The sequence below is a fragment of the Pseudophryne corroboree genome, chromosome 7 (genome assembly GCF_028390025.1).
Source record: "Pseudophryne corroboree isolate aPseCor3 chromosome 7, aPseCor3.hap2, whole genome shotgun sequence".
Lineage (NCBI taxonomy): Eukaryota > Metazoa > Chordata > Amphibia > Anura > Myobatrachidae > Pseudophryne > Pseudophryne corroboree.
In genome coordinates, this window is record NC_086450.1 from 501,878,184 (window position 1) to 501,898,635 (window position 20,452).

Consider the following 20,452-nt stretch of genomic DNA (forward strand, 5'->3'; position numbering starts at 1 on the left):
CCTTAAGTCTCTCCTCCGGAGTCCTGAGCCTGTCACTCACAGTCACAAGCTCCGCCCCCCAGACTACAGGAGGAGCTGCAGCTGCATGGAGCCTGGTAATTGTGAGTTGTATAATGGCTTCTTCTTTATGAGTAGCATCGATTGGTTTGTGTACTGTACAGTATGTGTGTGTAGTGTTTGTGTGTGTGTGTGTGTGTGTGTGTGTGTATATGTGATGGTGTGTGTACTGTATGTGTATTTGTAGTGTTTGTGTGTACTGTATGACTGTGTAGTGTATTTGTACTGTGTGTATATGTGGTGATGTATGTGTAGTGTGTGCTGTGTATATGTGGTGGTGTGTGTGCGTGTACTGTATGTGTATGTATTGTGTACTGTGCATGTGTATATGCAGCGGTGTAGTGTGTACTGTGTGTATATGTGGTGGTGTGTGTACTGTATGTGTATGTAGTGTGTGTATAGGCAGCAGTGGTGTGTGTGTTCTGTATGTGTGTGTAGTGTGTACTGTGCATGTGTATATTCAGCGGTGTGTGTGTAGTGTGTACTGTGTGTATATGTGGTGGTGTGTGTACTGTATGTGTATGTAGTGTGTGTGTGTGTATAGGCAGCAGTGGTGTGTGTGTTCTGTATGTGTGTGTAGTGTGTACTGTGTCTATATATGGTGGTGTATGTGTATATATGGTTGTGGGTGTGTACTCTATGGCCCTCATTCCGAGTTGTTCGCTCGCTAGCTGCTTTTAGCAGCATTGCACACGCTAGGCCGCCGCCCTCTGGGAGTGTATCTTAGCTTAGCAGAATAGCGAACGAAAGATTAGCAGAATTGCGAATAGAAATTTCTTAGCAGTTTCTGAGTAGTTCCAGACTTACTCCTACACTGCGATCAGTTCAGTCAGTTTCGTTCCTGGTTTGACGTCACAAACACACCCAGCGTTCGGCCAGCCACTCCCCCGTTTCTCCAGACACTCCCGCGTTTTTCCCAGAAACGCCAGCGTTTCTCCGCACACTCCCATAAAATGGCCAGTTTCCGCCCAGAAACACCCACTTCCTCTCAATCACACTCCGATCACCAGAACGATGAAAAAACGTTGTTACGCCGTGAGTAAAATACCAAACTTTTGTGCTAATTTACTTGGCGCAGGCGCACTGCGAACATTGCGCATGCGCAGTTTGCGACTAATCGCTCCGTAGCGAAAAAAAAATAACGAGAGAACAACTCGGAATGACCCCCTATGTGTGTGTAGTGTGTGCATATGTGGTGGTATGTGTATTGTGTGTGTGTGGTGTGTACTGTCTGTGTATGTGGTGTGTGTGTGTGTACTGTACGTGTGTGTAGTGTGTAATGCGAGTGTGTATTTGTGGGGGTGTGGGTGTGTATATATGGTTGTGGGTGTGTGTACTGTATGTGTGTAAATGTAGTGGGTGTGTGTGTGTACTGTATGTGTGTGTATATGTAGCGGTGGTGTGTGTGTAGTGTTTGTGCGTATATGTGGCAGCGGTGTGTGTGTATATATGTGGTGATTAGTGTGTACTGTGTGTGTGTGTGTGTATATATATATATATATATATATATACAGGATAAACAGACCCGGCACTCCCTCTCCAAAATTCAATGTGCTGCGGTGCCCTCCATGAGAGACAAAGCAAGTCCTCTATGTAGTAGGATGTGACAGGCGGCACTCAGGCAGACTCTTAGCAGTTGAAGAAAAGCGGTTCGTTTATTATACCGACATGTTTCGGGGAATACCCCGTCCTCAGGGCCTAACCAGCCAAACTGAACCACAGAATAAACTTATATACACACAATACATGAATGAGACATAATACCATAACCATACTCACCTGCTTCACGGCGCCAAACGTCTGCTCGTGGGTCCGGTCCCGCTCCTGCGTCGCCCGCGTGTGACGCCATCATAGGCAAAAGCGCCGGATCGTCACCGTGATAACAGGACGCTCCTTTGCTCAGCTCCACTGCACGCCCACCCCGGAAGCGCGCGTCAGCGTCACCGGTCCCTGCATTAACGTTGGTCCGTGTCACAGGAAGGTTGCCGTGGCAACCTAGAAAAAACAACAAAAACAATCAAATGTGAAACATTACAATTAGCAGACATAACAATGACATAGTGATGTTAAAAAGCTGTTGCCTAAATCTATTACCCCTGTACCAATGTGGTGTAACTGGTGGACTATCCATCCCCCCCGGCTAGAAATAGGGCCTTGGCTATTCCTAGAGAACAGGCGTTGCGCCCAAGGGTTAAGACACAGGCCCAGATAGGTCCTAGATTACCCTGGGTTAATAAATACACTACATGTCGGTATAATAAACGAACCGCTTTTCTTCAACTGCTAAGAGTCTGCTTGAGTGCCGCCTGTCACATCCTACTGAGTATATATATATATATATATATATATATATATATACAGAGTGTTATGTGTGTCCTGATGACGGGGGGCAGTACCCCGAAACGTTGAAGATTAAAGCACCTTGATTTTTCACCAAGTTGGTAGTCCAGGAGTGACTATTATTTGGATGATATTACTGAGGTTGGCAGGCCTCTAGAGAGCACCCTGGCAGGTTATTGATATCTTTCCGTGGAGTGCCGGCTGTTCGAGTTGGGGGTATATATATATATATATATATATATATATATTATATATATAGGTGTGTGTGTGTGTGTGTGTGTGTGTGTGTGTGTGTGTGTGTGTGTGTGTGTGTGTAGTGTTTGTGCGTATATGTGGCAGTAGTGTGTGTGTATATATGTGGTGATGTGTGTGTAGTGTGGTCAGCGATACATTGCCCGCACATATCGGCCTACTATCAGCTGCACCGTAGCCATCATACATGGGGGCGAAGTGGTATAGCGCACATAACGTGTTCATACATTTACCCAAAATAGTACGGCACTATGCTCCACCTCCTAGATGTAAAACGTATCCCCACAGCAATGATGTAACGGAATAACTTTTACGCTGACAAAAGGAGGTCGCCTGGGCTCTGTATGTAACGTCCCAGCGCTATGCTCCACCTTTGATGTTTGTCGTTACTGTACAAAGTTACTGTGTATCCAACATTGGGAATGGAGAAGGCTAGCAGCTGCACACACTCACAATGCTGCCAAAGTACTTTACCCACGATGCTGTGGAAGTAAGTGTAACATTCAGGAGGTGGAGCTTAGCGCCGCGCTCTTTTTGAGCCGTACAGTCAGACGCCCTCCCTCCAGAGACTGACATCGCTGGAATAAATAAGCACAACTCACTTTACTGGAATACAACTATTGACACTAGAATTCTATATGGCACTTTTTAGGATTGGATACTATCGATTAAGGATTTCTGTCCATAAACCCTTATTGGGAAGATAAAAGAAGTCTTGTTCAATTGTTCATTTAATATATTTTTAATTATACATTGTTATTATGTGTGCATACTGTGTATGTAATATTCATTTTTTATAAATTTGTTATTGTGCTTACTAGGTATTCCTATAAAAAAAAAATGTTAGGGTTTATAGTGGGTCGGAACGGGACAGAACTGCGTTTCCATCAGTTGTAGGTGTATATGTGGCACTGCTACCGTGGCCATTATTAATTATGTGTATAAGAGGCACTGCTACCATGGCCATTATTATGTGTAAAAGCGGCACTGCTACCGTGGCCATTATTATGTGTATAAGAGGCACTGATACCGTGGCCATTCTTATTTGTATAAGTGGCACTGCTACCGTTGGCATTATTTTGTGTATAAGAGGCACTGATCCCGTGGGCATTATGTGTATAACAGGCACTGATCCCGTGGCCATTCGTATGTGTATAAGTGTCACTGATACCGCAGGCATTATTATGTGTATAAGCTAGAGATGAGCGGGTTCGGTTTCTCTGAATCCGAACCCGCCAGAACTTCATGTTTTTTTTCACGGGTCCGAGCGACTCGGATCTTCCCGCCTTGCTCGGTTAACCCGAGCGCGCCCGAACGTCATCATGACGCTGTCGGATTCTCGCGAGACTCGGATTCTATATAAGGAGCCGCGCGTTGCCGCCATTTTCACACGTGCATTGAGATTGATAGGGAGAGGACGTGGCTGGCGTCCTCTCCATTTAGATTAGATTTAGAAGAGAGAGAGAGAGAGAGATTGCTGTGATACTGTAGATTAGAAGAGAGTGCAGACAGAGTTTAGTGACTGACGACCACAGTGACCAGTGACCACCAGAGACAGTGCAGTTGTTTGTTTTATTTAATATATCCGTTCTCTGCCTGAAAAAAACGATACACAGTCACACAGTGACTCAGTCTGTGTGCACTGCTCAGCCCAGTGTGCTGCACATCAATGTATTGTATATAAAGCTTATAATTGTGGGGGAGACTGGGGAGCACTGCAGGTTGTTATAGCAGGAGCCAGGAGTACATGATAAATAATATTATATTAAAATTAAACAGTGCACACTTTTGCTGCAGGAGTGCCACTGCCAGTGTGACTAGTGGTGACCAGTGCCTGACCACCAGTATATTAGTAGTATTGTATACTATCTCTTTATCAACCAGTCTATATTAGCAGCAGACACAGTACAGTGCGGTAGTTCACGGCTGTGGCTACCTCTGTGTCGGCACTCGGCAGGCAGTCCGTCCATCCATAATTGTATTATAATATATACCACCTAACCGTGGTTTTTTTTTCATTCTTTATACCGTCGTCATACTAGTTGTTGTTACGAGTATACTACTATCTCTTTATCAACCAGTGTACAGTGCGGTAGTTCACGGCTGTGGCTACCTCTGTGTCGGCACTCGGCAGGCAGTCCGTCCAACCATAATTGTATTATATACCACCTAACCGTGGGTTTTTTTTCATTCTTTATACCGTCGTCATACTAGTTGTTACGAGTATACTACTATCTCTTTATCAACCAGTGTACAGTGCGGTAGTTCACGGCTGTGGCTACCTCTGTGTCGGCACTCGGCAGGCAGTCCGTCCATCCATAATTGTATTATAATATATACCACCTAACCGTGGTTTTTTTTTCATTCTTTATACCGTCGTCATACTAGTTGTTACGAGTATACTACTATCTCTTTATCAACCAGTGTACAGTGCGGTAGTTCACGGCTGTAGCTACCTCTGTGTCGGCACTCGGCAGGCAGTCCGTCCAACCATAATTGTATTATAATATATACCACCTAACCGTGGTTTTTTTTTCATTCTTTATACCGTCGTCATACTAGTTGTTACGAGTATACTACTATCTCTTTATCAACCAGTGTACAGTGCGGTAGTTCACGGCTGTGGCTACCTCTGTGTCGGCACTCGGCAGGCAGTCCGTCCAACCATAATTGTATTATATACCACCTAACCGTGGTTTTTTTTTCATTCTTTATACCGTCGTCATACTAGTTGTTACGAGTATACTACTATCTCTTTATCAACCAGTGTACAGTGCGGTAGTTCACGGCTGTGGCTACCTCTGTGTCGGCACTCGGCAGGCAGTCCGTCCAACCATAATTGTATTATATACCACCTAACCGTGGTTTTTTTTTCATTCTTTATACCGTCGTCATACTAGTTGTTACGAGTATACTACTATCTCTTTATCAACCAGTGTACAGTGCGGTAGTTCACGGCTGTGGCTACCTCTGTGTCGGCACTCGGCAGGCAGTCCGTCCAACCATAATTGTATTATGATATATACCACCTAACCGTGGTTTTTTTTTCATTCTTTATACCGTCGTCATACTAGTTGTTACGAGTATACTACTATCTCTTTATCAACCAGTGTACAGTGCGGTAGTTCACGGCTGTGGCTACCTCTGTGTCGGCACTCGGCAGGCAGTCCGTCCAACCATAATTGTATTATAATATATACCACCTAACCGTGGATTTTTTTTCATTCTTTATACCGTCGTCATACTAGTTGTTACGAGTATACTACTATCTCTTTATCAACCAGTGTACAGTGCGGTAGTTCACGGCTGTGGCTACCTCTGTGTCGGCACTCGGCAGGCAGTCCGTCCATCCATAATTGTATTATATACCACCTAACCGTGGTTTTTTTATACCACCTAACCGTGGCAGTCCGTCCATAATTGTATACTAGTATCCAATCCATCCATCTCCATTGTTTACCTGAGGTGCCTTTTAGTTCTGCCTATAAAATATGGAGAACAAAAAAGTTGAGGTTCCAAAATTAGGGAAAGATCAAGATCCACTTCCACCTCGTGCTGAAGCTGCTGCCACTAGTCATGGCCGAGACGATGAAATGCCAGCAACGTCGTCTGCCAAGGCCGATGCCCAATGTCATAGTACAGAGCATGTCAAATCCAAAACACCAAATATCAGAAAAAAAAGGACTCCAAAACCTAAAATAAAATTGTCGGAGGAGAAGCGTAAACTTGCCAATATGCCATTTACCACACGGAGTGGCAAGGAACGGCTGAGGCCCTGGCCTATGTTCATGGCTAGTGGTTCAGCTTCACATGAGGATGGAAGCACTCAGCCTCTCGCTAGAAAACTGAAAAGACTCAAGCTGGCAAAAGCACCGCAAAGAACTGTGCGTTCTTTGAAATCCCAAATCCACAAGGAGAGTCCAATGGTGTCGTTTGCGATGCCTGACCTTCCCAACACTGGACGTGAAGAGCATGCGCCTTCCACTATTTGCATGCCCCCTGCAAGTGCTGGAAGGAGCACCCGCAGTCCAGTTCCTGATAGTCAGATTGAAGATGTCAGTGTTGAAGTACACCAGGATGAGGAGGATATGGGTGTTGCTGGCGCTGGGGAGGAAATTGACCAGGAGGATTCTGATGGTGAGGTGGTTTGTTTAAGTCAGGCACCCGGGGAGACACCTGTTGTCCGTGGGAGGAATATGGCCGTTGACATGCCAGGTGAAAATACCAAAAAAATCAGCTCTTCGGTGTGGAGGTATTTCACCAGAAATGCGGACAACAGGTGTCAAGCCGTGTGTTCCCTTTGTCAAGCTGTAATAAGTAGGGGTAAGGACGTTAACCACCTCGGAACATCCTCCCTTATACGTCACCTGCAGCGCATTCATAATAAGTCAGTGACAAGTTCAAAAACTTTGGGTGACAGCGGAAGCAGTCCACTGACCAGTAAATCCCTTCCTCTTGTAACCAAGCTCACGCAAACCACCCCACCAACTCCCTCAGTGTCAATTTCCTCCTTCCCCAGGAATGCCAATAGTCCTGCAGGCCATGTCACTGGCAAGTCTGACGAGTCCTCTCCTGCCTGGGATTCCTCCGATGCATCCTTGCGTGTAACGCCTACTGCTGCTGGCGCTGCTGTTGTTGCCGCTGGGAGTCGATGGTCATCCCAGAGGGGAAGTCGTAAGCCCACTTGTACTACTTCCAGTAAGCAATTGACTGTTCAACAGTCCTTTGCGAGGAAGATGAAATATCACAGCAGTCATCCTACTGCAAAGCGGATAACTGAGTCCTTGACAACTATGTTGGTGTTAGACGTGCGTCCGGTATCCGCCGTTAGTTCACAGGGAACTAGACAATTTATTGAGGCAGTGTGCCCCCGTTACCAAATACCATCTAGGTTCCACTTCTCTAGGCAGGCGATACCGAGAATGTACACGGACGTCAGAAAAAGACTCACCAGTGTCCTAAAAAATGCAGTTGTACCCAATGTCCACTTAACCACGGACATGTGGACAAGTGGAGCAGGGCAGGGTCAGGACTATATGACTGTGACAGCCCACTGGGTAGATGTATGGACTCCCGCCGCAAGAACAGCAGCGGCGGCACCAGTAGCAGCATCTCGCAAACGCCAACTCTTTCCTAGGCAGGCTACGCTTTGTATCACCGCTTTCCAGAATACGCACACAGCTGAAAACCTCTTACGGCAACTGAGGAAGATCATCGCGGAATGGCTTACCCCAATTGGACTCTCCTGTGGATTTGTGGCATCGGACAACGCCAGCAATATTGTGTGTGCATTAAATATGGGCAAATTCCAGCACGTCCCATGTTTTGCACATACCTTGAATTTGGTGGTGCAGAATTTTTTAAAAAACGACAGGGGCGTGCAAGAGATGCTGTCGGTGGCCAGAAAAATTGCGGGACACTTTCGGCGTACAGGCACCACGTACAGAAGACTGGAGCACCACCAAAAACTACTGAACCTGCCCTGCCATCATCTGAAGCAAGAAGTGGTAACGAGGTGGAATTCAACCCTCTATATGCTTCAGAGGTTGGAGGAGCAGCAAAAGGCCATTCAAGCCTATACAATTGAGCACGATATAGGAGATGGAATGCACCTGTCTCAAGTGCAGTGGAGAATGATTTCAACGTTGTGCAAGGTTCTGATGCCCTTTGAACTTGCCACACGTGAAGTCAGTTCAGACACTGCCAGCCTGAGTCAGGTCATTCCCCTCATCAGGCTTTTGCAGAAGAAGCTGGAGGCATTGAAGAAGGAGCTAACACGGAGCGATTCCGCTAGGCATGTGGGACTTGTGGATGCAGCCCTTAATTCGCTTAACAAGGATTCACGGGTGGTCAATCTGTTGAAATCAGAGCACTACATTTTGGCCACCGTGCTCGATCCTAGATTTAAAGCCTACCTTGGATCTCTCTTTCCGGCAGACACAGGTCTGCTGGGGTTGAAAGACCTGCTGGTGACAAAATTGTCAAGTCAAGCGGAACGCGACCTGTCAACATCTCCTCCTTCACATTCTCCCGCAACTGGGGGTGCGAGGAAAAGGCTCAGAATTCCGAGCCCACCCGCTGGCGGTGATGCAGGGCAGTCTGGAGCGACTGCTGATGCTGACATCTGGTCCGGACTGAAGGACCTGACAACGATTACGGACATGTCGTCTACTGTCACTGCATATGATTCTCTCAACATTGATAGAATGGTGGAGGATTATATGAGTGACCGCATCCAAGTAGGCACGTCACACAGTCCGTACTTATACTGGCAGGAAAAAGAGGCAATTTGGAGGCCCTTGCACAAACTGGCTTTATTCTACCTAAGTTGCCCTCCCACAAGTGTGTACTCCGAAAGAGTGTTTAGTGCCGCCGCTCACCTTGTCAGCAATCGGCGTACGAGGTTACATCCAGAAAATGTGGAGAAGATGATGTTCATTAAAATGAATTATAATCAATTCCTCCGCGGAGACATTGACCAGCAGCAATTGCCTCCACAAAGTACACAGGGAGCTGAGATGGTGGATTCCAGTGGGGACGAATTGATAATCTGTGAGGAGGGGGATGTACACGGTGATATATCGGAGGGTGAAGATGAGGTGGACATCTTGCCTCTGTAGAGCCAGTTTGTGCAAGGAGAGATTAATTGCTTCTTTTTTGGGGGGGGTCCAAACCAACCCGTCATATCAGTCACAGTCGTGTGGCAGACCCTGTCACTGAAATGATGGGTTGGTTAAAGTGTGCATGTCCTGTTTTGTTTATACAACATAAGGGTGGGTGGGAGGGCCCAAGGATAATTCCATCTTGCACCTCTTTTTTCTTTTCTTTTTCTTTGCATCATGTGCTGATTGGGGAGGGTTTTTTGGAAGGGACATCCTGCGTGACACTGCAGTGCCACTCCTAGATGGGCCCGGTGTTTGTGTCGGCCACTAGGGTCGCTAATCTTACTCACACAGCTACCTCATTGCGCCTCTTTTTTTCTTTGCGTCATGTGCTGTTTGGGGAGGGTTTTTTGGAAGGGACATCCTGCGTGACACTGCAGTGCCACTCCTAGATGTGCCCGGTGTTTGTGTCGGCCACTAGGGTCGCTAATCTTACTCACACAGCTACCTCATTGCGCCTCTTTTTTTCTTTGCGTCATGTGCTGTTTGGGGAGGGTTTTTTGGAAGGGACATCCTGCGTGACACTGCAGTGCCACTCCTAGATGTGCCCGGTGTTTGTGTCGGCCACTAGGGTCGCTAATCTTACTCACACAGTCAGCTACCTCATTGCGCCTCTTTTTTTCTTTGCGTCATGTGCTGTTTGGGGAGGGTTTTTTGGAAGGGCCATCCTGCGTGACACTGCAGTGCCACTCCTAGATGGGCCCGGTGTTTGTGTCGGCCACTAGGGTCGCTAATCTTACTCACACAGCTACCTCATTGCGCCTCTTTTTTTCTTTGCGTCATGTGCTGTTTGGGGAGGGTTTTTTGGAAGGGACATCCTGCGTGACACTGCAGTGCCACTCCTAGATGGGCCCGGTGTTTGTGTCGGCCACTAGGGTCGCTTATCTTACTCACACAGCGACCTCGGTGCAAATTTTAGGACTAAAAATAATATTGTGAGGTGTGAGGTATTCAGAATAGACTGAAAATGAGTGTAAATTATGGTTTTTGAGGTTAATAATACTTTGGGATCAAAATGACCCCCAAATTCTATGATTTAAGCTGTTTTTTAGTGTTTTTGGAAAAAAACACCCGAATCCAAAACACACCCGAATCCGACAAAAATAATTCGGTGAGGTTTTGCCAAAACGCGTTCGAACCCAAAACACGGCCGCGGAACCGAACCCAAAACCAAAACACAAAACCCGAAAAATTTCAGGCGCTCATCTCTAGTATAAGCGGCACTGATCCCGTGGCCATTCTTATGTGTATAAGAGGCACTGCTACCGTGGCCATTCTTATGTGTATAAGAGGCACTGCTACCGTGTGCATTGTTATGTGTATAAGAGGCACTGCTACCGTGGCCATTATTATGTGTATAAGAGGCACTGATACCGTGGCCATTCTTATGTGTATAAGCGGCACTGCTACCGTTGGCATTATTTTGTGTATAAGAGGCACTGATCCCGTGGGCATTATGTGTATAACAGGCACTGATCCCGTGGGCATTATGTGTATAACAGGCACTGATCCCGTGGCCATTCTTATGTGTATAAGTGTCACTGATACCGTAGGCATTATTATGTGTATAAGCGGCACTGATCCCGTGGCCATTCTTATGTGTATAAGAGGCACTGCTACCGTGGCCATTCTTATGTGTATAAGAGGCACTGCTACCGTGGGCATTGTTATGTGTATAAGAGGCGCTGCTACAGTGTGCTTTATGTGTATAAGAGGCACTGATACAGTGGGCATTATGTGTATAAGAGGCACTGATATCGTGGGCATTTTTATGTGTATAAGAGGCACTGCTATCTTGGGCATTATTATTCTGTGCATAAGAGGCTTTTACTCTGGGCATTATGTGTATATGTGGCACTGCTACCATGGGTAATTATTATTTGTATAAGGGGCACTGCCACCGTGGGCATTATTATGTGTATAAGGGGCACTGCTACCGTGGGCATCATTATGTGTATAAGCGGCACTGCTATTTACAGGGGGTTTCCTTTTGTTTGTTAACTTTCAAATTACACTGTTGATATAAGTGAAGTGGAGAGGGCAATTAAGGTGACTGAAGGAAGGCCACACCCCCACACCACTGATCATGCCCCCCACATCACTAGCCACACCCCATGTGGCGGCACACAATTAGGCCCTTTGTAAATTTCAGCTCCAGGCCCATGTGGACCTTAATCTGGCACTGCCTACATCACACAACTTACCCAGAAAAACTAAAAGATCTTAACATGTATAGTTTGGAGCAGAGAAGGGAAAGGGGGGACATGATAGAGACTGTCACATATATCAAGGGCTTTATCATTGTACAGGAGGGAAACATTCTCCAAAAGAGAAGAGGTATTAAAACACGAGGACATGCACTGAGACTGGAGGGAGGCAGGGTCAGGGGAAATTTAAGGAAAAATTACTTCACAGAAAGGGTAGTGGATAAGTGGAATAGTCTCCCATCAGAGGTGGTAGAGGCTAAGATGTTAGAGGAGGGTCAGGGTTAGGCTGCAGGAGAGGGAGGGTCAGGGTTAGGCTGCAGGAGGGGGAGGGTCAGGGTTAGGCTGCAGGAGGGGGAGGGTCAGGGTTAGGCTGCAGGAGGGGGAGGGTCAGGGTTAGGCTGCAGGAGAGGTTAGGCTGCAGGAGAGGGAGGGTCAGGGTTAGGCTGCAGGGGAGGGAGGTCAGGGTTAGGCTGCAGGAGAGGGAGGGTCAGGGTTAGGCTGCAGGAGAGGGAGGGTCAGGGTTAGGCTGCAGGAGGGGGAGGGTCAGGGTTAGGCTGCAGGAGAGGGAGGGTCAGGGTTAGGCTGCAGGAGAGGGAGGGTCAGGGTTAGGCTGCAGGAGAGGGAGGGTCAGGGTTAGGCTGCAGGAGGGGGAGGGTCAGGGTTAGGCTGCAGGAGGGGGAGGGTCAGGGTTAGGCTGCAGGAGAGGGAGGGTCAGGGTTAGGCTGCAGGGCAGGGAGGGTCAGGGTTAGGCTGCAGGAGAGGGAGGGTCAGGGTTAGGCTGCAGGAGGGGGAGGGTCAGGGTTAGGCTGCAGGAGAGGGAGGGTCAGGGTTAGGCTGCAGGAGAGGGAGGGTCAGGGTTAGGCTGCAGGAGAGGGAGGGTCAGGGTTAGGCTGCAGGAGGGGGAGGGTCAGGGTTAGGCTGCAGGAGGGGGAGGGTCAGGGTTAGGCTGCAGGAGAGGGAGGGTCAGGGTTAGGCTGCAGGAGAGGGAGGGTCAGGGTTAGGCTGCAGGAGAGGGAGGGTCAGAATTAGGCTGCAGGAGGGGGAGGGTCAGGGTTAGGCTGCAGGAGAGGGAGGGTCAGGGTTAGGCTGCAGGAGAGGGAGGGTCAGGGTTAGGCTGCAGGAGAGGGAGGGTCAGGGTTAGGCTGCAGGAGAGGGAGGGTCAGGGTTAGGCTGCAGGAGGGGGAGGGTCAGGGTTAGGCTGCAGGGGAGGGAGGGTCAGGGTTAGGCTGCAGGAGGGGGAGGGTCAGGGTTAGGCTGCAGGAGAGGGAGGGTCAGGGTTAGGCTGCAGGAGAGGGAGGGTCAGGGTTAGGCTGCAGGAGGGGGAGGGTCAGGGTTAGGCTGCAGGAGGGGGAGGGTCAGGGTTAGGCTGCAGGAGAGGTTAGGCTGCAGGAGAGGGAGGGTCAGGGTTAGGTTGCAGGAGAGGGTGGGTCAGGGTTAGGCTGCAGGAGAGGAAGGGTCGGGGTTAGGCTGCAGGGGAGGGAGGGTCAGGGTTAGGCTGCAGGAGAGGGAGGGTCAGGGTTAGGCTGCAGGAGAGGGAGGGTCAGGGTTAGGCTGCAGGAGGGGGAGGGTCAGGGTTAGGCTGCAGGAGGGGGAGGGTCAGGGTTAGGCTGCAGGAGGGGGAGGGTCAGGGTTAGGCTGCAGGAGAGGTTAGGCTGCAGGAGAGGGAGGGTCAGGGTTAGGCTGCAGGGGAGGGAGGTCAGGGTTAGGCTGCAGGAGAGGGAGGGTCAGGGTTAGGCTGCAGGAGAGGGAGGGTCAGGGTTAGGCTGCAGGGGAGGGAGGGTCAGGGTTAGGCTGCAGGGGAGGGTCAGGGTTAGGCTGCAGGAGAGGGAGGGTCAGGGTTGGGCTGCAGGGGAGGGAGGGTCAGGGTTAGGCTGCAGGAGAGGGAGGGTTAGGTTTAAGCTGCGGGAGGAGTAGTTAGGCACCACCGTGGAGGGTTAGGGGTAAGGGAATGTAAGGTTTACGCTGCGGGGGGGAAGGGTTATGGGGGGTCATTCCGAGTTGATCGATAGCTGCCGTCGTTTGCTGTGTAGCGATCATTGAAAAAAAAACAGCTAATCTGCGCATGCGTATGCACCACAATGCGCACGCGCATCGTACGGGTACTAAGTCCTTTGTGGTTTTGCACAGGTTCTAGCGACAATTCCAATCGCACAGCCAAACGCAAGGAGATTGACAAGAAGTGGGAGTTTCTGGGTGGCAACTGACCGTTTTCTGGGAGTGTTTGGAAAAACGCAGGCGTTACCGGGCGTTTGCTGGGCGGGTATCTGACGTCATTACCGTGTCACTCGTCGCAGCAATCATCGCACAGAATAAGTAACTACAGGGCTGGTCTTGTTCTGCACGAAATGTTTTTGCTGCCACTCTGCTGCACACGCGTTCGCACTTCTGCAACGTGAAAATACACTCCCCCGTGGGCGGCGACTATGCGTTTGCACGGCTGCTAAAAACTACTAGCGAGCGATCAACTCGGAATGACCCCCATGGTTAGGCTGCAGGGGTGGGAGGGTTAGCTTTAGGCAGTGGGAGGACAGGTTAGGCACCACCCGGGAGGGTTAGGGTTAGGCTGCGGGGAGGGAGGGTTAGGGGGGAGAGAGATTAGGGTTAGGCTGCGGGGAGGGAGGGTTAGGGGGGAGAGAGATTAGGGTTAGGCTGCGGGGAGGGAGGGTTAGGGGGGAGAGAGATTAGGGTTAGGTACCTTACTGTGAAGGTGTCAGGATTCCCAGTGGCGCGATGACGCAGTCAGTATTTTGACTACGGGCATCCCGAACGTCGGGATATCATATGTAATCCGTTCTTATCTGCCGTCAAATTCTATATTTCTATGTGGTTCACTTTGGTTATATTATTATAATTATTAATAATAATATTAGCAGTTACTAATATTCACTTTACAATTGGGAACAACACAATCATAAAATAAGATTGGGTAGTAACAGACAGACCGGGAGGTAAGAGGGCCTTGCTGGTAAGCTTACACTCTATAGCTATATGGATGTTGGAAGTCACCGGTCAGCACTATATACAGAGCACGTCCCCTTGCTGTTCTACGACACACATAAAATGTTCAAATAATTAATGGAATTCTGATTCCTTTGAAGTAGAGTGTACTATCGTATTATATAGGGTGACCATATTATCCCTTTTACCTGGTACGCTCAGAGGCGGAACTACCGCCAGTGCAGGCAGCGCCTTGCACTGGGGCCCGCCACTGTCCAGGGGCCCAAAGCCAGAGCGGCATTTAATGAGTCAAACCGACTCATTACATGCCGCCTGGATGCCGCTGTGTGCCGCCGCCGAGGAGAGGAGCGCACCGATTACGAGGGGGGGAGGGTGAAGGAGGAGGAGGGAGGTGGAGGAGGGAGCCGCAGCAGCGCTGCGCAATTCGTGGAGGCACTGCTGCTGGCCCTCTCCTTCACCATAGGCTGCCCTCCGCCGCTGTGAATGCTGGGATGCGGCTCCACCAATTACACTGCGCTGCTGCGGCTCCCGAGTCCCCCTCCCTCCTTCTTCTCCCTGGCTGCCCGGGAGTCTGCCGTAATGTGTAAAAAGGGGGACGCTGTCTGCCGTAATGTGTAAAAAGGGGAATCTGTCCGCCGTAAGGTGGAAAAGGGGCTCTACCTGGTGTAGTGGTGCTACCGTGCGGCGTAATTTGAATAATGGAGACTACTGTGCACCGTTATATGAATTGGTATTATTTTGTGGCCACACCCCTTCCCCATGAAGCCACACCCCTATTTATTTTTTGGGCGCGTGCCTCCGGCGCGCATCACCCCTGTTTCACAAGGGCTCCAATACCGTTTCTTGCACACAGCACTAAAATGTCTAGTTACGGCACTGTTGCTAGGTATCCATTTCCCAGGCCCTGAGCAGGTCCCCCTCACCAGATCCTCTCCAGGGGTGAGGGGGTGGACTTGGAGGGGGGGGGCCCAAAGCATTTTGTCGCACATGGGCCCACCGCTCGCTAGTTCCGCCACTGGGTACGCTCATAGATTACACAGGTTCTGTGGCTGATTAAAACCAGCTGAAATGTAGTCTTAAAGTCAGCCAGCCACAGAACCTGTGTAATTCATGAGCGTCCCAGGTAATAGGGATAAAAGGGCTAATTCAGTAAGGATCGTAAAAAGTACAAATTATCAAAAACTGCGACCAATTGCAAAATTGCGAAAGCACGCCCAAACGGAGAATCTGCAACACTAATTTAATGTTACAAAAAAAAGGTGGAATTGTCAAATGTACATATTTTGCGATGAGATTTAAAATTCCGCATTTTTTGCAAAAAAAACTTACACTCCGTCGCATTTTTTGCGTATAGGTTTCTGTCACAATTTAACATCAGCCACACATAACATTGAGCCAACCATGCCTACTGACAGGATGAGTCGAACAACAAGACGAGCTACATTCCGCTGGCGAATCCACAAACGCAGGCGGAAAAAGGAAAAGAAAAAAGTTGTGTTTTTTTTATGTTGACAGTTACATACATGACATATTAATGTTTCTTTCTTATTAACATTCCTTATGTTATTGTTTAATGTGAAAATATATTTTTTTCTAAAAAGTGCTGCATAATTAAAATGTTGACAAAATCACAATTATTGTGGTGATGTTATTGAACGTATGTTTCTTTGTCAAGGGGGAAAAAACCCCAAAAACCTTACACATGTATGTGGGTATGATTTTTAAAGATAATAATAATTGTTTGTTGCTTTAAATCATAAAAAAAAACCTCAGCTTCTAAACAAAAAGCCATTAACCAAACCAAAAAAACAAACAAAAAAAAACTTCCTTGTAAATGTTATTGTACATTTGTAGGAAAACAAGTGTGTTCTTGACAAACCTGAATTGTTATTAATTTAAAGAATTATTAGATTACTACTAACATATATTTTAGAGTAATACATGTATTAACCACTTGCCTGGCATGGTGGCATCAGATCAGATGTGACCATACCTGCAAGTGCTCTATCTGACCTGGGCGCACAGGATGCGACCAGTCAGATAGAGAGTGTTAGCAGCAGCAGGGAAGGGAAACTTCCCTCCGCTGCTGTCCGAGGGACTGGAACAGGGCCGGTTCCGGGGCTTCGGGCGCCCCGGGCGGCATTGGGGGCGTGGCTTCATACAGGGGGCGTGGTCAGTTACGCCCCCTGTACTGCTGTAGGATGTGCGGTGCGCGATGACGTCATCGCGCACCGCACAGCAAAGGTCCTTTCCACGAAGGTAAACTAGACGCTAAGCGTCTAGTTCCCTTCGTGGAGAGGACCTTTGCTGTGCGGTGCGCGATGACGTCAACGCGCACCGCACTTCATTACAGTGAAGGTCCTCTCCAGGAAGGGAAATTAGACGCGTAGCGTCTAGTTTCCCTTCACTGCGGGCAGCCCACGAAGGGAAACTAGACGCGTAGCGTCTAGTTTCCCTTCACAACGGAACGGACAACGGGACAGCGGGCCACAGCAGCGGGGGGGCACCACAGCAGCAGCGGATCTTGCCATGGTGCGGCGCCCTCCGGATGGCGCCGGCGCCCCGGGCAAAAGTCCTGCTTGCCCGTGGCAAGATCCGCTACTGGACTGGAAGGTCCCTCTGCCTCCCTGCACTCTCCCCCTGTGTCTGCCGTGCTGCCGATCACTGCTGATCGGTCAGCACGGCAGGATCCCCCCCTCCCTCCAGCGGCTGCAGACAATAGTAAATGAACCCTCCCAAGCAGGGCTGGTTCAGGGGCTTTTTGCGCCCCGGGCGGCAATAGGGGCATGGCTTCATACAGGGGGCGTGGTCAGTTCCGCCCCCTGTACAGTAGTAGCGCCGCTGAAATGATGTGCGGTGCGCGATGACGTCATCGCGCACCGCACGGCAAAGGTCCTCTCCATGAAGGGAAACTAGACGCTACGTGGAGAGGACCTTTGCTGTGCGGTGCGCGATGTCGTCAACGCGCACCGCACATCATTCATTACAGTAAAGGTCCTCTCCACGAGGGGAAACTAGACGTGTAGCGTCTAGTTTCCCTTCACAGCGGGACAGAGCGGGCAGCGGGGGGCACAGCAGCAGCGGATCTTGCCATGGTGCGGCGCCCCGGGCAAAAGTCCTGCTTGCCCGTGGCAAGATCCGCTGCTGCTCCCAAGCCACCCCCAGACCCCCTTCCCCCTTCCCCCCGTATACCTGCAGGCTGTCCCGGCTTTCAAAATGAAAGCCACGATGTTCCGATGGTCGCAATGTTTCAATGTTTTGTTTTTTTTTGGGGGGGGGATTTTCCCCCCCCTTTTTTGTGACAATAATAATTTGGAATAGGGTTAAATTCATGTTCTTCACCTAATTCACTCATAAAAAAAAACCGACAATTTCGGAGCGGTTTTCAGCTAAATAAATCGCCCACAACACGCCCCTGCTCGTAGTTTTTGCGAGACCAGCCCTTTAGTACGCCCCCTACACGCCTAGTTTTCGTAGTGCATACGCAGTTTTTGCTACGTATGAGAAGTTGTATTTTTTGTCTCAGAAATCATATTTTTTTGTCTCAGATTTTATGTATTTTCTCGATTTTTGCAGTTTTGCGTTCCTTGTTGAATTAGCCCCACTATGGTCACCCTATACAGCGTGATAATATTCTATAAATTATACCATTATAATGGGCCACTAGTGATGTTGTCACTTCTATAGCATACCCTCCAACGTTTCCTACAGGGGGCATGGCCATCGGTAAAGGGTGGGCGCTACTCTTTGTATGATACTGGCGGCTGTTCTGGGGTCAGGCGGCGCTGTCAGGGAAGGACGGAGGGAGCTGCCGGTCACTGAGCAGTTCTGCTATACAAATCCCGGTGCTGGTACAGCCCCTGTTTTGCCGGTACAGACCATAAAAAAACAGTTGCGGGGTGTGCTATAATCAAAACCAGTAAGATTATTAGTCTTCATCTAATAGGCCCTACACACTGGGCGAGAATACTGAAAGATATTTGAACGATCTCGTCCATATTTGCCTGCACTGCTATGGAGCTGAATGACGGGGGGAGTGAAAAAACTTCACTCCCCCCGCCACTGCCCTGTTGATGTAGTTTCACACAGGGTCTATCGAAGCTTTTCAGTCGCACTGGTTGCCGCAGAGTGATTGACATGAAGTGGGCGTTTCTGGGTGTCAACTGACCGTTTTCAGGGAGTGTTCGAAAAAACGCAGGCGTGCCAGGTAAAACGCAGGCGTGGCTGGTCGAACGCAGGGCGTGTTTGTGACATCAAAACAGGAACTGAACAGTCTGAAGTCATCGCAACCGCTGAGTAGGCTTTGAGCTACTCTAAAACTGCACAAAAAAACTTTGCCGCCGCTCTGCGATCCTTTCGTTCGCACTTCTGCTAAGCTAAAATACACCTAGTGGTCGGCGGCATAGCGTTTGCACGGCTGCTAAAAACTGCTAGCGAGCGAATAACTTGGAATGACCACCAATGTGTGTAATATAATATATATATATATATATATATATATATATATATATATAATTGATGTATTAAGAACTTAGTTGAATATTTTGTTGAAAGCACATGAAAAAATTCCACTAGTCCATATGGGAACTGAGTGTAGAAACATTCTAAGAGATGCTATATAAAAGCCCATGTAATATAGCTGCGTTTGTATAGCATACAGGTGACAGCCTTAGCATGGAGCCCGGATAGCTCAGTCGGTAGAGCATCAGACTTTTAATCTGAGGGTCCAGGGTTCAAGTCCCTGTTCGGGCGGCTCCAAAATCTTTTTATTGCTTATTCAGCGTGAGTGCATTCTCTATAATACACACATTCCGTTTCTCTACCGCAGTCCCTCAGCTGCAATTGTAGCTGGATTGTAAAAAGTTTTATATTGCGTTAAATCTTAAAGTTTACATTTAAGGGCCATGTGCTTCTGGAGTAATCTATGGTGTGATTAGCAGAGGCCGCCTGCAGGTGGCGCTGCAGCTGCTGATCTAGTTCCTACTGCTTTTTTTATTTTTTAACAAATTTCCATCACGCTACTGTCCATTGTGCTTCTGCAGACAGCCAATTATATGTCACTGCTAGTGCATGTGACATTCATCTCGTCCGGCTGGGGTCTGTTCTGCAATGTGAGAGATCTGGGGAAGTTATGTGAAGCATTCTGAGAGTAGCACAAACATAGTCTTCCATTATTCCTAATGGTGTGGTCGGAGCAGCAGTATTACAGTCTACATTATCCGGTTGTGATTTGCAGATAGTTCTGTTTATTTCCTTCGCTATATCGCAGCCATCAGCTGCTACAAAAATTGTATATCAGTCCATGAATATTCCTTTAATATAGGTCACCCCAAGTGTCCCTAGCATATTGTAAAATGTGCCACAATTGGCCAAACATTGCTTTTCTCAAAGGCTATGGCTTTCTAGATGCTGGAAAGATTATTTTCATGCTAATGCGTCCACTAAGTGGCGCTGTTCTGCTGCTGGTCATAAAATAGGGATCTAGCATTCCCTATGAGGGCTGCAGTAGACACTCAGATGACTTTAAATGCTGGATGCACTAGTCACATGTATACAGAAGCCTTATAATGAAGGAGTGATGCAGCGTTCACTAAAATTGGGCATCTCAGTCCTTGCACAATCAGCCACACGGATGTACACAGGGGAAGGAGTTTGTGTCGACATTTGTGGCATGTCCAACCGCCGATAGATGCCGCTGCGTGCACTTTTGCATCCAACGCAGATTCAGGCCATTTGCTTCTATCTGTCTGGTCATCTGCATTTGACCACTACTACATATGATCTTTCATGCTGAACTAGGCCACTAGTGTTTAGATGAGGACACTGAGCTTACTATCGATTAGCTATTGTGCCTGGGTGTCCTTCTCGCTCACATCAAAGGATAGGAACCAAGCACGGACCTATATAGCACATGGTGCTGGAAGCAGAAGAGAGATACATCAGTCTAATGACCTGGAAGTACAGCTGCGTTTAGCT

The 20,452-nt window shown here is 48.6% G+C and overlaps 1 non-coding gene across 1 annotated transcript; it reads left to right on the forward strand.

Annotated features, from left to right (window-relative positions):
- Positions 1-19,155: 19,155 nt before the first annotated feature.
- Positions 19,156-19,228, forward strand: TRNAK-UUU (transfer RNA lysine (anticodon UUU)). Its single transcript has one exon. It is a non-coding gene; the product is annotated as a tRNA-Lys (tRNA).
- Positions 19,229-20,452: the final 1,224 nt, after the last annotated feature.